A 17,947-nucleotide genomic window follows, 5' to 3' on the forward strand; every position below is an offset into this window, starting at 1 on the left:
GAAACAGCCAATTATAGTGTTTATAGCAACATTATTATTACGGCGAAAATTTCTGCAAATTTCTTTTTCTTCAAAGCAATTTCCATTTTACAGTACACACATCAGGAAATTAACCTGATTCGCCTTCATATTGCGGAGGATCAATTAAGCAAGACAATTTTGCAACCTTGACGATTACAAATTGCTACATTAAGCAGAAAATAGGTCTGGCCTAGTTTTATAGGGTTTAGAAACTCAGCATCTGAAGTTACGCCAAATAGAAGAAGTTAGAAAAGTAATAAAAAAGTATTTCTGTATCCATACATTCTTATAAAAGCATTTCTGTATCCCCAGTTTCCTGTTAGAAATAATGTTCTGGCAGAAATCCACATTGTGCAACGTTAACAGACATGGCAAAAGAACATCTCCCACAGCAACTAGTATGCTGGGAAACATAAAAATAGAACAGTTTCAAACTCTTGTACGACAAAGGAACACTATTCAGTTTGATAACATCTCGGTCTAACACTTTACATACCGTTTCAATACAGAATCTAGATCAATCATAAATTTGTCAGATTTCTATCATTTATGATTTTGAATATCTAAGAATGTCTCTTCAATTCAATAAGTAGGCATATCTGATTGCTCTTTTGTCCATCCCACTTATGACAAACATAATTATCCATAATAAACAAATTGCCTCATCAAATGTGCCAAATCAACCAAGTGTGTTAACTGTAGAGATATGTTGGCATTGTCCCAACTATTCAATGTCTGTCACACAGATAGAGCATCCCTAACGGAGTAACATCCTCTATTTTCATATTTCTAACTGCCATATGTTGCACGTTACCTTAAGTTGTTACAGCTGTTTGAATATCATATTCACTGTCATACAAATGTAACATACACAACTTACAATGTAGAAGTGCAGTAGTTTTCGAGTGAGTGAAATTGATTGACAAAAAGTTACTCAACCTTTGGGAAACCAGATTTTGCTGAGACACCCAGTTTTCCATGATGTACCCAGCTGCTCTTGACACACCATTCCCAAGGACCCACCCAGTTTTCAATGACCCACCCAGTTTTCAATGACCCACCCAGTTTTCAATGACCCACCCAGTTTGCAATGACCCACCCAGTTTTCAATGAACCACCCAGTTTGCAATGACCCACCCAGTTTTCAATGACCCACCCAGTTTTCAATGACCCACCCAGTTTGCAATTACCCACCCAGTTTTCAATGACCCATCCAGTTTTCAACTACCCACCCAGTTTTCAGTGACCCACCCGGTTTTAAATGACCCACCCAGTTTTCTATGACCCACCCAGTTCCCACTGACACACCCAGTTTTCCTCCACACCAACTTTGTCCCAAATTTAAGACTTAGGCTTTCTTTTAGTTTCAGCAACACGTTTTCCACAATGTACTTGGCACATTTTTTTTCAACGTGATTAAGTAGGACATTATGTGTTCCCGGTAAATGATGTTTATCATTTCTTGATGTTGGATGACTACAAGTGGGGGCCGTAATTTTCCTCATCACGCGCAGTTACGCCAGAAAAGGTATCTCAAACCCCTGATATGAACACTCATCCCCTCAGACACAGGTGATCCTTTATCCACCGCTCTTTTCCATAAACACAATGCCCCCGTCCTGCATCCCCGCTGTTTCTCTCGCAGTCCCGTTTTTATCGCCGCCACGCTAAACACGATCACATCCCGGCATTACGCGACGGGATCACCCCAAATGCAGCACCTGTCATACAACGGCCCAATAAAAAATACTTGACAATTCTTATTACCCGGCCGCTATCAGATGTCACCAGAACTGGGGCGGTCGCGGCTTCATATTCCGCCAGTTTTCGTTATCTCTCCGCCAAATCCGGTTAGAAAAAAACGAAAATTGCTGGTGGCCCTAGAAAATCTACACGTTGGAAATAAATAGCAATCAAAACATTTTGGGGTGTCAGAGCAGAGCAGGTTCTGAGAGTGTTTACGGCATATTCTGTTTATTATGACGGACGGCGCACCCCCATATTCCCCCACCCTCCATCCACATTCATATGTCATAAGCGGGGCCTCATCTATATTGTCTACATCATATTAAGGGAATAATTTTATTGATTAGTTCATCTACATACAGCGGGAGTCATCAGTAAAGTCCATCTGCCAACGTCTCCCCGGGTTCCTCAAGCCGCACCTGCTTAATAATTTAAGTCAGTTCTGATGGGCGCTTTTTCCCCCGGATTTTCATGAGCTAAAAAGAAACAAAAAATGGTGCACGCTCAGCTAAACCCCATCCCCGAGGGGGGGAAATCTATTAGCATAGCGGGTAATTAGAAAGGCCTTTATCGGGCAAGCGTTGCTGCGACGGCCGACTCACAAAGAGGGTGTCACCATTAAAAATGGCATTTTATGCACTTTGGCGCAGATGGGGTCACAGGTCACGGCGAGGGATCACGATTTATTTCTGTCCATTTGGGGAGCAGGGACATTTTATTTGGTGGTTAATGAGACCCGCTGCTGATGGCCCTACGTCACCCTCCCCCTCCTCCCTGTGCAGAATCTTCCCGTCGCGATGAGGAACGACTGTCCCACTGACCCTGATGTGTTCTACATGGGTTCGATTCCCAATTCCCTTTATAGCGAAACAAAATATACATGTATGTAAAATAAGAATTTGCCATTGCTGTAATATTGAATCATACAATTTGACACAGAAAAAATAAAGTACTTCAATAGAGTAGTTATGAACTAATGATCCTAGGTTCTAATCCCAATTCCCTTTATAGCGAAACAAAATATACATGTATGTAAAATAAGAATTTGCCATGTTGCCATTGCTGTAATATTGAATCATAAAATTTGACACAGAAAAAATAAAGTACTTCAATAGAGTAGTTATGAACTAATGATCCTAGGTTCTAATCCCAATTCCCTTTATAGCAACACAAAATATGAATGTAAAATAAGAATTTGCAACATTTGCTATTGCTCTAATATCAGGGTCATAAAATTTGACACAGAAAAAATAAAGTACCTCACTAGAGTAGTTATGAACTAATGATCCCGGGTTCTAATCCCAACTCCCTTTATAGTGACACAGAATATACATGTAAAATAATATAGAATTTGTAATATTTGCCACTTTTCTAACATTAGGTTCACAAAATTCCATTTATAGTGACACAAAATATACATGTCTTTGTAATAATAGAGAATTTGTAATATTTGCCATTGCTTTAATATCAGGGTCACAAAATCTGACATAAACACCTACCTCAATCAAGGAGGTTTTATATTTGCCTCAATCAAGACCAGTTGTAAACTAAATATCCTGGCTTCTAAACTTAATTCCCTTTATAGCAACGAAAATATAAATGTATGTAAAACAATATTCAAGAAAATTTACCATTCACCTAACATTAGGGTCACAGAAACTTGACGACAAACCCTACCTTGATAGAGAGCACTAGTTTACCAAAGATCCTTTGTTCTAATCCCAATTCCCTTTATAAAAACACAAAATACATTGTATCTATCAATACATATACTTATGTAAAATAATATACAATATGTAACATTTGCAATATCAGGGTAAAGAAATCTGACAAAAAACGCTTCCTCAATAACGCAATTACAGACCAAATATCCTGGGTTCTAATCTCAATTCCCTTTATAGCAATGCAAACGTGACTATATGCAAAATAATATTCACAAAAAATTACCATTGATCTAACATTAGGGTCATTGAAACTTGACATAAAAACCTACCTCAATTTCAGCAGTTATAAACCAAACATCCTGAGTTCTAATCCCAATGCCCTTTACAGTAACACAAAATATACATATATACATGTATGTGGAATAACATTCACAAGACCTGTAATATTTGCATTTTGCTCTTACATGTACATGTATATCGGGGTCATGAAAGTTGACATGCAAACTGTTGTGATTTCTACCTGAACAGTGACAATTTCAAAGAAAATAGGTATAAACAAAGACTCCTAGGTTCCATTCCCACTGTCTCATGTCTTTTCCATCAAGATGAAGAACGACTGTCCCTATAACCTGGATGTACCAGTCCACCGCTTACATGTGCATAAAATAATATTCCCCGTTCTATCATTCATCAACACCAAAATGTTAGTGGTTTAAAATCTGACATGAAAATTGCTATCAATGGTTCCTAACTGAGAACTAACATTTCTATAGAGAGTAGCGTAAACCAAAGGTTCCAGCGTTCTATTCCCAATTCTTTCCAGCAACAAAGAATACACCTGTTATAAGATAATATTTACTTGTAAAATTTATGTCTGTCCAAATATAAGGGTTATGAAGTATGACATAAGTGTGGTGGCATCAGATTGGAAAGAAACGGCTTTGAAATAAACTCTTATCACTGTAAACAAAAGGTTCAATTCTCTTTTCTGCAACACATTGTATATGGTATATTACCAGTCTTACCATTACCCTAGCCTTGCCACCAAATTTAACCCTGTCATGTCATATTTTCAGTTTTCAAACATTTTATTTTTGTGGGTGAAAACCCATGTGCATCTTTGCTTGTACTATGTATTCCACCAGTGACATATACGACAGTGAAACTGTGCATTTAGATATAAAATATGTAGTTACATGTAGGGCAGGTCACAAGCAGGCATTATCACAAAATGGTTTTATCATCTTGTTGTCCCCATTTCAGTCCGACTAAAAGTAGCCACCATCTGACAAGAACGTTGTTCTGATGTCCGACTCAAACCAAAAATATCAAACAGTTTTATGTACAGATAACCCTGGCTCAATTTGGCAGTAATATTTTGACAGTATACTACACTTTTATTATACTAAAGACTATATACAAATACATGTATGTCAAAATGTGTTACACAAATATGTCTAAATGCTTCTTTTGGAACAGTTATTATCAATGAGTGACTCTGACTAGATTTTAGAAGCATTTTGAAAAGACACTGGAGAATTTTTCACTTACTGCATTTTGGGAACAGTTAAGTAAGCCTGACTGAATTTGGTCGTTACATTTTGACATTGTCTACAAACACATCTTAATATTTTTTGTTACAATTTAGTAGGGTTTTCACACACTGGGTGCTACGTAGTGACGTCAACGTTGCTGCTGCCAAATGGTTTGCGATAGTAAATGCTTCTTTCGTTACAATTTAGTAACCCTGACTAGACTTTCATGTAGCATTTTGAAGGGACAGAATTCTTAGAAACAATAAAGTAACCATGACAAAATTTGGTTGAGAAATGCCTCTTTGATTTGTAACAATTTAGTGAGACCCAAACTCAACAGCAACAATTTGAAGAGAATTTTTCTCACACTGTGTGTAAGCTTGTGAACATTGTTGCTGCGAAATGGTTTACGATCCAAAATGCTTCTTTTGTTACAATCTGGTAACCCTGACAAACTTTGGTTGAAAAATGCTTCAATTTACAACACTTAAGGCCACACCAATTTAATTTCTTGGTTAACAGATTTTTATTTTCCACAAAAAAACAAATTTTAGGTCCAGCCTTCTGTTTTCATGATTTTTTTTTCTAAAAATTTTGTTGTTTTTTTTAAATAAAAATCCATTAACCAAGAAATTAAATTGGTGTGGCCTAAGTAACCCTAGATCTAACTCAGCAGCAGCATTTTGAAGAGAATTCTTGCACCCACTACATGGTAGGCAGTGACGTGAACATTGTTGCTGCGCAATGGTTTACGACAGGAGAGTTTATGTACAGAGCCTTGTACGGAACACTTTCGGCAGCGCCGCATGTTAATCTGGCAATATTGTCCCATTAATTGCCCTGACTTCTCAGCAGACGTGAGGTGATATAAATGATATCATATCCGTCATCGCCCCACCGCATACAACAATTTTTTATGAGGAAGCACCTTTTGATGGACTAAGTTGGTGACTCACTTGGGCCGAAGTAGCTCCATAACTCGGTTTACAGACCAGATGAGAAATTATGACTATTGGTTGGTTGGAAATGTTTTTAAACATTTCCAACCAACCAATAGTCATAGTTACAACGTTAGAAAGCTCAGCTGTTATTGTGCCCGGTCACACTTTTTGTATGAGTGTGTATCTCACACATCCAAGAGATACACACTTTTTTAACAATTCAACAAATTTTTTTATGATTATTTGTCAAAATTTGTGTCTTTCTCTATAATTTAACTCGACCACCTTCCAGCGTAATTCTTTCTCCTTGTTTTAGTGACTGTACTTAATATATGACTTCTTAAACTTAAATGTATTGTCCCCTTGTCCGTTCCTTTGTTAAGATCTGTATGAGTTTGATCAAGGAAACAAAAATCACACTTTTGTGTAACATGCCAGGTTGAATATATACTTTTGCAACTTTGCCGAAGCTGTTCCAGGGTTGAAATGAGGTACAAGAATCAACTTCAAATCTTTCAAACACTTAGAGAACATAAAACAAATGTTTCAAGGATAAACTGATGGAAGTCACCTTCATAAAAATCATATCACGCACTTTCAGCTGTCAAAACCATGCTGACGTCAGCGCATTAAAAAGTTGCGATAGAAATGGGAAGACTTTTAGTTCATCAGCTTTCAGGGTAATCAACGCACGGCGCTGGTTTCCCTTCTGATCGCATCAGCGCACTTCTACCTGCACCCTTCCACAGAGGAATCCATCAGACCATGGCTAACTCCGCGTTTGATCAAGGTTTTTCATTTTGGCCCTTCGGCAATTAGTTCAACAGCAATTTTGAACCACGCAACACAGAAATGGCATTAGCAGCTAATGCCTGCGGCATACAAAGGAGCGCAGGCTGGAAATCTCTCGCCGCAGCCTGCCCAGTCGAGCAAACAATCACTCGCACCGCTTAACCAACAACACTCATCCTCGCAGCTTCAACAGCGGGAAAACTGTCCCGTTTCTGTGCTTTTATCTTTCAGGCACAGTACAGATCTAGACAGTGCTCTATGTTGGGGTGATGGATAATACAGCAGAGTGTCAACTTCACCTCCCTACGACACACAAAACTACCCCCCACCCCGGCATAAGCTTCCTTATAATACGTTATAAGCTGTATTGTATATTTGAAGATACAGCTAATTTTTACAGTACGATATTGTGGATGCTGTCTTTAGTGTATGGGAGGGCAACTTGTTAAGGTGCTAATGCACCTGTTTTGCCCTCCCTTTCATATTGTGGTAAATTGAAATAAAACAATAAGAATAAAGAAGAAGAAAAAGAGAGAGAAAAAATGGAGAAGAACATCTACTGTTGACAATTTGTCAGTTGATAATTTTCCTTAATATCTACAACTAACCAACAGTACACAATTCTACCAAAGGATCCTCAATAGAACACATATCAACACAATATGGCCAAAATGGCAGCTTTTTCTTTAAGCACTAATTGTTCTATTTTTTATTGTTGAAATTTACAGCCTAGCACGGAAGGATTAAGCCGGTGATAGTGACGGTCCATAAACCACATCGATCCTGCTCATTTGGTGTCCCCATTTTCACATCCACCCATTTGCAAATTAAAATTGGAGGATCTAAATATGGGTTTGTAGACACTGCCACTTGATACTCAGCAATATTACCTACAAACATGCACACAAATGTTAAAAGGTGAAGGGCCAACCTAGTTGTTTTGAGATTAAATAAATACATGTCACTGAATAAATAGATAAATAAAATAAAAAATAAACAAATAGATAAAAAAGATTCTGATCATTTGAAAAAATCTTCTCTGTTATGTAATGACCATCATTACCAGTGCAAAGAGGTAATGTCATAAATTGTGTTTTTTGTTGGCTGGCTGGTTGGTCTAAAAATGGTAACAAATGTTTAGGATGGAGGTAAAGTTCACTTCACTGCACAAAGTTAACCACAGATTGACCAAATGGGAAGCTTCAATTAATTTTCAGGTTTCTCAGAAGATCATTGTACACTAGCTAATGACAAGATACAAACAAAAACCTAGACTGAGACCATACAAGATGGTGTGCTGTAAGATTTCAATCAGGTACAGGTACAGGTCCGGACCTTGACCTGACCCTCTGGACCTGGACCTGACCTGAATTTTATGTACCAGTACCCACCCCTAGACACAACTGTTTGAGGCAGCTTCTGGTAGATAACCTGTACTTGTCAAAATTTGTTAGGAAGTCAATCCTACACTGTAGAAGGGAAATAAGTACAATCTCCTAATGCTTTCAGACTACCTGTATCACTTCATATTTGCTGCCACCATCATTTTGAAGAAAGCAATAAGAGAACGTATCATTTTGTCCTTTCTCCTTTATTTTTCGTCCCTTAATATTTTCGCCATTTCTGAAATGCTACGGACGATTGCGCTCATTTTCCTTAAACTTCCCAAGGTCAGAAACAGTTAAAGACGATGAGAAAAGGAGAATACGGTACAGCTGGATAATCTCACGTCTTGGAATAAGTCCTGCACCTCAAATATCCAAATATACGTTGAATACAGAATTATGTCATTTGACACTGTTTGCTCCATAAATAAGGCTGATTGCTAAACATGTTAATTCGTATGCCATGGTATTCCACTCGAGTCCGAATTCCATGCTGTAAAAACAGATTGCAGTGATTGTAACTGATGGACATCATTTACATAAGATTATGTGGCTATACGGCTGACTGCAGTGATCAGTCTTCATGCAAGAAAGCTGACACAACATACGTATTCAAACTGATATTGGGACAAGAGCACCGACACTTGAAAAATGTAATATTTCCATTGTTTGAAATGTAAGAACATTCCAATCCTCCCAAACACTAGCATTTCCCTTAAGAAGGTTTAATCATCGTTGTTCAGATACAAACTGACAGAGGAAAAATAACCAGCAACACTTCCGTCATCCAGAATGTACGCACATCCTATTCCTACTAGAACATTAAGCATGTCTCTAGTACCCCTGGGAGAGGGTCTAATCATCAGCAGCAGCAAAAGAGGAACCTGCTCTACAAGCCACCCTGCAGTACAGAAGCATAGGTACATTCTCTGACAGGTTGTCTTCCCATCCATCTTTACAGAGATAAATGGTTTTGAGTTCCCCCGAACCCTGCAAGAACGCTAACTTTAGTCTATCGTTTCCCTAGTACCCCACAGGAGATGGTACATGTACCATCATCACCAGGAACAAAAGAGGAACCATTTCCCCCGGCCACCCTGCAGTGCAGAGACACAGGTACATCTCTTCACAGATTGTCTACCCATCTATCTTTACAGAGATGAATGGTTTAAGTTAGGCCGAACCCTGGACGAACGCTAACTTTAGTCTAGTGTTTCCCTAGTAGCCCACAGGAGGAGGAACATGTACCATCATCACCAGGAACAAAAGAGAACCCTTTCCCCCGGCCACCCTGCAGTGCAGAGGCACAGGTACATCTCTTCACAGATTGTCTTCCCATCCATCTTCACAGAGACGAATGGTTCCGGTTAGGCTGACCTTCAACTTAATTCTATTCCTCGCATCTTTATTATCGCCCCGCCAAGACGTTGCATCCATCATCACCGCTCGCAAGGAGGGTGGAGAACAACCCCTCCCCGTCTGACACTCCTTTTCCGGAAGAATCCCGGAAATGCTCCTTCTGTGTGCGTCTTGATTCTCCCTCCTCTCTCGGTTTCTTCGATCGAAACGGGAACATGATGCTTCCCCGCGGAGCCCCGGCCGCCGCGCTCGCCTCGTGATTAATGTTCTTTAGAGCCCGCTCTTCCGCTAATTACCGAACTGCAGACAATATGGTTTGGCAAAATGTTACCTGCTGATTTATAGAGCAGGACTGGAGAAATTCCCCTGGCCTATTACTCTCCCCCTGCCCGGCGATGGGCTCCTTGTCAGGAAGAAGGATTAAGTGGCGATTCCCAAACTTGGCCTAATTAGCTTTTGATGAAACAGTCCGAGAAAGGGGTAGGACCGCATGCTCGCCCGATACGCAGGTTTTCGATTCGGGTGTCGTCCGATCGACAGTTAGAACCGGGCGGTGGGATCGTCCGTTCGTAGTTCGTCGGCTGCGTTCCCCCGGCAATTAGCCCGGAGCACGGACAATACGGGATGAACAAACGCTCCTGACTAATGCTGATTTATTGCGTCTTTATCGACGAGCACGGCCGCAGCCGGCCCTCTCACCTCCTTACCCGCTCTCAGATGTCCACTAACACCCGGCCGGATACAAACCATCTTCGCCCAATTAGGCCGGCGGGTAAGACGGGCCCACGACGTGGTGAGTAGCACAGACTTGTTATATTTTTCGTCCGTCTGGTCGCGTTTCATCAACGTCCGAAACAAAACGTTCAAGCGACAAACCAAAAATACATCCTTCCGGAATCGCCACTCTCTGAAGACATCGTGTCAGCGATAAACGATCACATACGGCCGCTTTAGCATTGGTCCCTCTCTTCCCGAGCGCCCCCCCCCCCTCCCCAATTCCCAAAGATGACCATCGTCTCAACCGATAACAACCTAGGACAAAAGCAATAAAGCCTATAACTTGGCTAATTAGCTCAAAGCATGGGACGTCAATTCGCATTTGGCTTCACGAGGCAAATTAGACGTGAAAAGGCCGGGGGATCGACCCTCGCGACGATTGTCCATGTTACCGACATCAATTAAGCCGCTTATGAGGTACGCTCTGCTGGATAGGGCCTCCCGGAGAGCTCTAACGATCCCCACCTCCATCAGGTGAGCGCAATCTCCCCCCGCCCTCATCAATCTCCCAGCAACGACTTTTATTTAATTTCGGAGCCGAAACGAATTCCGCTCGCAAGTTAAAAACCGTCCCGGGGTCCTCGAGGAAGGGAGGGAGCTGACCACGGAGAGGATTAACGACGCTGAAAATATCAATGAGAGAAGCTTAGGATCATTGAGTTATGGTGGCCGGACACCCACCTAGCCTCCATTGGTGCTAACGCAAGGCTGTCGGGTAGACAAGCTAGTAGTAATGCATATCTTGTATACCTTGTGAGTCTTAGTGCTTGTACAAGTGCACCTGTCTTTCTCCACACCTGAGCATGTTAGAAGAGTTCACCGTGTTACCTAGAAAGGATATATCTCACACCTGCTGAACAGATGCTAGCAAGGACACCTATGTACATGTCGGTGGGCAGACATTGGCAGAGCGGTGCTAGCGCAATGCTATCATTGAGAAAAGCTATACTTTGTTATAGTGCCTGTGCAAGTGCAAGTGTCTTTTTTCCACACCTGAGTGTGTAAGTGTTCACCAGTTTACCTGGGGAGGATATATCTTAAACACCTCATTGACGTCGCTGAGAAAGGCTATACCTTGTAAAAGTGCCTGAGTGTGCAAGCGCACCTGTCTTTTTTTCACACCTGAGTAAGTATTGGCCAGGCTACCTGGAAACGATGCATCTTACACGGCTGAAGAGATGCCAGACATATTACAAAGGAATGTACACAGATCCCAAATATCTGAATGACAGAAATAATTATAAACTTTCCAACATATTTCATATCAACGTTTTAAATGACGTTGCAATAAATCACAGATTTCTTCTTCTAAGACATCAGCAAAGCAATGCAGGTTGGTAACGAATAAATACAGGGCTTCCCGTGATATCACTGAAATAAAACTAGGATTATCATTTGATTCATCAGATGTGTTTAGTCTTTATATGTACCACTTAATTTCATACACAGCTAATTCTCTGCCAATATACACCGCACAGTTGTGACCTTTCCGTATTTACACTGGCAGGAATAAAACCTCCCAAAATATCCCTCACTCTCCTGGCGACCATCTCCGGCTAACCGACATGTTTGCTCACGTTCCCTCCCAGCGCTATGCTGCACCTGATACTCCCTACGAACACACCGACCTCCGACATCATCAAGCTGTCACAGAAAGGCCGGTTTGGCAAACAGCGTTTAGTGAACTTCACCTTGTGGCCAAACCAATTCAATGTACTAGTTCTTGGATTTAAAGAAATAATGCTTAACTGGATTATTAACCAGAAAGAAAAGCCCAACAGGAAACTCTGTACTTCGGTACAAACAGTTTTAGGTTCTCTACCTTAAAAGCAGGTAGAGTTGTTTTTAAAAAAATGTGAATTTCTTTTTTCCTGTTGATGATTATTATTAAGACCAATTTTTACTTAAAAGTTTGATAGACTCTTAAGTCCTTTGAGGGAAGGGTGGGCCACAGTATCTTTGTTTAAACCAAACCTTTAAGATTTGTCAGTAATGTGACAAAGACTTCACAATCATGTGAACTGGAGCACACATACAAACGGTCGTATGAACTGCCAAAGAGACAGACGATATCAATACAGTATAAGATTAGGTGAGTATCTACTTTTAAGTGCCGTCTCCTGCCTTTGCCTTGCCTTTTCAGGGATCATGCTCAAGTTTCAAGCCGGAAACAAGCAACTAGCTGAAAGGTCGGGAAACGTGACATTTGCTATCCGGTATAACTTTTGCCGCAACAAGCGGCTGACGCGGACGCACGCCGCACTCCCACTCAACGTCCCACCTTCTCATTAACCTAACTCTGAACACCATGACTAATTGAACAAAAGGGACCACCATGCTAACCAAATGTCAGGAAGTTCATCATTCTCCACACTGACACGGCGCCCCCCTCCCACTGGTCGAGCCGTGACCTTGACCACGCCTCCGACGACGTAACCAAGTCGCCACACAAGTCCCCGGTCATCAACCAGCGGATCCAATTATCCAGTCTCCTGACGCAGGCAGCAGCAAATGAGCCGCAATCGTCTGTCACTCAGCCCCACTTACGGCTCTCTCCCCGTCCCTTTCCTTACTCCACGAACCCTGTCTGTCCTCTCAAGATGCTTTATAAAACCTGAAGTGCGCCCTTTGTCGACGGCGTTGCCTCCGAATGTTCGCATTCAGCGATTCCTCTCCACTCAGAATTGGACGTCTCCTCTCGGTGGCATTTAAAGGTCAATTCTATTTTTCGTTTCTCTTCTCAATTGATTTCATCAACGGACGACTCACGGGAGGGACAAACATTAGTCTGTGAAAAGTCACCGTCAACAAAAATGATTAGTCGGATGATACACCTTTTCCTTCTTCTCTTGAAGATTTACACGACGCTTACCTGGCCAACATGGCAATTGCCTTCCTGAAAAGTGCAATTTTAGTCTGCCTTTGCGAAAAGTGCCATTTTTAGTCTGCCTTCCTGAAAAGTGCAATTTTAGTCTGCCTTTGTGAAACGTGAAATTTTAGTTTGCCTTTGTGAAAAGTGCAATTTTAGTCTGCCTTTGTGAAAAGTGCAATTTTAGTCTGCCTTTGTGAAAAGTGCAATTTTAGTCTGCCTTTGTGAAAAGTGCAATTTTAGTCTGCCTTTGTGAAAAGTGCAATTTTAGTCTGCCTTCCTGAAAAGTGCAATTTTTGTCTGAATTGCCTTCCTGAAAAGTGTAATTTTAGTCGGCCTTTGTGAAAAGTGCAATTTTAGTCTGCCTTTGTGAAAAGTGCAATTTTTGTCTGCTTTTGTGAAAAGTGCAATTTTAGCCTGCCTTCGTGAAAAGTGCAATTTTTGTCTGATTTGCCTTCTTGAAAAGTGCCATTTTGTCAGATTTCTCTTTTGTAACCGCCTTTGGTTACGACTTGCACTGCATGTTCTCATGTAATGTGTCATCAAAAATGTTGTATTTCTCACATTGATTGTAACTATGCTGAATGTCGGGGGAAAAAAATCACATTATTCTCCATTGATTGACCAGATATGTGCGATGATGTCCGGAAGGAAACAGGTAATAAAATTAGTCAACCTTCATCGACATTTCAAAATAAGTCACGTTTCCGGCGCTGCTTGATTTCAAGGCCAGCTACTGATGCGCTCAGTCACTAAACCTACACCTATACCTGTTTTCGTATCAGGCAGACACATTTTCTTGGCAATCTTTCACCAGAAATGCTGCTTTTAAGGCTATCTACTGATGCACTCGGTCACTAAACCTACACCTTCTTCTGATATATCATTTGCTTTATTTGGACATCTTTGTACCAGGCTTGAAAAAACTTACCAGAAACATTGTAACATTTTCTGGCTAAAAAATGAGGCATCTTTCACCAGAAATGCTTTAAAAGCTAGCTACTAATGTGTGCAGTCGCTAAACCTACACTTTCTTGTGATATCAGCTTCTGGGTGTCTATAATACATGTACATGTATCAGGATGGAAACAACCTACCAGTCAGAAATTTACGAAAATGGCCCATTTTCTTGGCAAAAACCTCAAGCATCCTTCACCAGAAATGCTGACGCGTGATTTTGGAATGCAGGCCGCCTCTCCCTCCATCTGTATACTTCCTGGAGCGTCGGCTCTGCTACATTTACCCCCTAATCAGCCACTTAATGTTGTGTGTTTAAAATCCTTGCTATTCCAGGACAGTACCGGTGGACTGCCTGCTCCGATGACTGCCTCAACTATCCTGCTATGGGAGATGATTTGTTGACTGTTGGAGTAACACACCTGGTGAACTACCTGCTCTATTACCTGGTTTACACCTGTCTACAGTCTGGAGTGACACACCTGGTGGACTACCTGTACGTTGCTAAAAAAAACTGACGATGATGACTGGCTCAACTATCCTGCTATGGGAGATGATTTGTTGACTGTTGGAGTAACACACCTGGTGAACTACCTGCTCTATTACCTGGTTTACACCTGTCTACATTCTAGAGTGGGGGGTGTCCCTGTGGTGTAGTGGTCTGCGCATTCTGCCTCTCACCACATCTAGTTCAAATTACTTGGACCAGAAGGACTGGGGTTCAAGCCCCAGGTAGGACACCTCTGGACAAGAGGTGCATTGAGTCATACCAAAGACTTTATAAAAATGGTACATACACTCTGTACTTCTGAAACAGTATGGATGTTAAACACACTTCACTGCCAGTGAACTAGCCCCCTGCTACAGTGATTGCACCAAAGTGTGGCCCAGGGCTATGAAACGGAGATGGGCACTGCCCTATACATCAATACTAGTAATGGTGTGGGAGGATTTCAACTTTTTTAACATTCTGGAGTGACACATCTGCTAGACTACCTCTACTTTTACCTGGTTTACCTGGTCTACACTCTGGTGTAACACACCTGGTGGACTACCTGGCCAGAGCTGGAAACCTGCATGTGCAATGCAGGTGGTATTTTGAGAACTGTTGTACCATATCCTGCTACATTCTAAGGGCTAATTCAGTGGTTCATCAAATAAAACTTGATAGCTAAATCCTGTTGTCAATGTCTTTTACTTTGGTTGAATGCACCACGAGAAATTCTGCTTCATGTACGTGTGGTCATCTTAAACCCTTATGAAAATGTCTCCTACAACAAGTACAGCCTAATGCTGGGCGTGAACAGAATATGGATATAACCAATTACCCTGCCAAATTCTACACTGTGAAAGATCTATCATGCAAACCGATTGCAGCCACAAAGGAACGGCAGAAATCATCTTCCTTCTTCTTCAGTGACCGTTCTTTCGGAAACATCTTCAACCAAATAATGAGGCTACTTTACAATGTAGTACGTGTACTATTGCAATCCCCAAAGACAAGTCGTCACGTTTTCCCAAAGTAGAGTAAGTGTCCATCTCGTACATGTAACGAAAAATCATACAGTCTATTCTTAAGTATTATGATAGCTTTTGTGCTATGGCATTTTGGTAGGAAGGACAGAGGGTCTGACAAATTGACATTCTTTCGGAAACATCTTCAACAACAACAACGAGGCAACCTAACAATGTACATGTACCACTGCAATTCCCAAACAAAACTCATCATATTTTCCCAATTAGAGTACATGTCCATCTAGCTGCAGGTAAATGAGAAACCCGACTGTTTCCAGACAATTAATAAGTCTGTCCATCTCCGCTGTGTTTCGTCGTGGCCATAACTCCACTTCCTTGACTCGAAGGTCAGACTTGTTCTTCCTTAATGTGTTTCTTCTGCAAATTGCAAGTGAGCATGAAGTTTTTCTCTTTTTTTTCACAGCCAGTCCTTGAGACTACATTAAATTTTATGTTTCGTTGTAGGGCAAGGTCTATTACATTAAATAAGTTCAGCTTCTGTACCTAGAATAGAACAATAGATATAGAAACTTCTATAAGAGATATTGCCCTGACAGTATTAAGACCGTGAATGGACATAAATCCATAATACTTCTCTACGAGACACCTCCATCCATCAAAGCCTTCGACTTTTGAGAGTTACAAAAGCATCCAATTTGCAGACAAGAAAAACTGCCTCCTTAAGCATGCAGGCGGGAGGCCGGTTAAGTTTCCAGGTGATGTGCCTTCACCTGTACGGACAACCCCTCCGGAAATTTAGAATCGACAAATGAACTCGGTAATGGCTGGGCAAGCCTATCGCACACCCCACATTTCAGCCTAAGCCCTGCTCCCGACTCCAAAATGTCACCGTTTCTCCCGAATTTCATTTTTCAGGGGCGGTTTTGCATACTGCTGATAGATGCCCACGTGAATGCCGCCTTGCTCGGGCGGGAGCGTGGCATTGTGCGGAGCCCGGCCAGCCCCGGCTGACCTCAGCCGCTTGTTATCACTGCCTTTGGACTTTCAAAATGTCAGCTCCTCGCCGCAATTTCATTTTTCACATGCTCGCCGTATCTCAATCTTTTGACATTTGAACATTAAGGACGAACGTCTACCCATGCCATTAAAACGGCCGGCCTAACTAAAAATGACCATTTTGATTGCGCGGAATGACTTTTTCCCCCGCTGTCAGCATTTGTTTCGTGCAGGAAGCTGCCGTTTGGATGTTTCCATACGTCTGTTTGCACTGAAGATGAGGCATTAGAGCCATCGAGGACGGGGTTTTGATATTCTGTTCATCCATGTAAAAGATGATGTCATTATGGCTTCTCTGCTCTTGTCTGAAAGCGCCCCAGGCGTTAGGCCAGGTCAGTAATGGCTACTGACGTATCATCACATATGCATCCTCCGGAATGTCAAACTCCAGTCGGGCACTTTGCAGAGGAATATCGCTGGTGATGTGCTGAGGTATTATTCACTCATGCAAAATGGCTGGCAGTACACGCATTCCAAATCCCAGCATTATGGCCAGAGTTATTAAACTTTTACAGCAAAGAAGAAATATGAATCTACATCCAATTCAATGCTTAGTCATAAGGTATCCTGTGGAAAGTAATACCATCGACATCTTTGAAACCCCTTTCCAACAGTGCAACTTACATGCACAATGGTGACAAGTAGCTTTGTGTCTTTAGCAGAAGACCAGCAACTAGAAGACTGTAGCTTCAAGTCCCTGACTGTCGTTAACTAACAAAGCAGTACATCGTTCCCCTATCCAAAAAAGTGGCATAGCCCATTCCTGAAAAAAACTCCTTACTTCTGGACCTGACTATTTTCAATCTAGGGGCAAACAGGTTAACCCGTACAGGCCCCAGCGAAGAAGAGGGTCAGCAAAGCTGTTCACCTTTTGCTTTTCCTACCTTCTGAACATCCAACAACAAAGTTCAACTTCAAGCTCAGCGAGCCTCGGAAACTAAGACGCTTTAACCCTGACAAGACAGTTCACTTGCCGGCACCTAAGTGGAAGAGTTGATCGGCTTTTAGGGAAGATTTCAGCCATGGTTGCTCAAGCCTACAGGACCTTGCTACTCGAGCCACAGACCTTTCTGACACTGCTACACAAACCCATGAACCATACTCAAAACGACATGACAGGTTTCCGTGCGATAAAGGCACAGGCGATCACTACTTAAAATGGTACTAAAGCTGAGAGCACTGAGTTAGAAAGACATGGACATCTTCTTCAATGGGAAGTTACAAAGTTAGACTAAAAATCTGACTTTCAATTGGTCAGCAATACTGGAACTTCATTGGCCAGGGACTCTGGACTGTGATTGGTCACAAATGTTAGATCTCGTATCCTGAGTGGTTAGAGTCAACCCAGTAGGACTTTTATGGTGAAGGA

General features: G+C 41.6%; 1 protein-coding gene across 4 annotated transcripts in view; it reads right to left on the reverse strand.

The window, feature by feature from the left end:
* The window catches only part of LOC136438529 (zinc finger homeobox protein 3-like), a 126,131-nt gene that overhangs the window by 73,627 nt on the left and 34,557 nt on the right, over nt 1-17,947 (reverse strand). The gene's annotated exons all lie outside the window — the stretch shown is intronic.

Source organism: Branchiostoma lanceolatum, chromosome 7, assembly GCF_035083965.1.
Source record: "Branchiostoma lanceolatum isolate klBraLanc5 chromosome 7, klBraLanc5.hap2, whole genome shotgun sequence".
NCBI classification, from domain to species: Eukaryota; Metazoa; Chordata; class Leptocardii; order Amphioxiformes; family Branchiostomatidae; genus Branchiostoma; species Branchiostoma lanceolatum.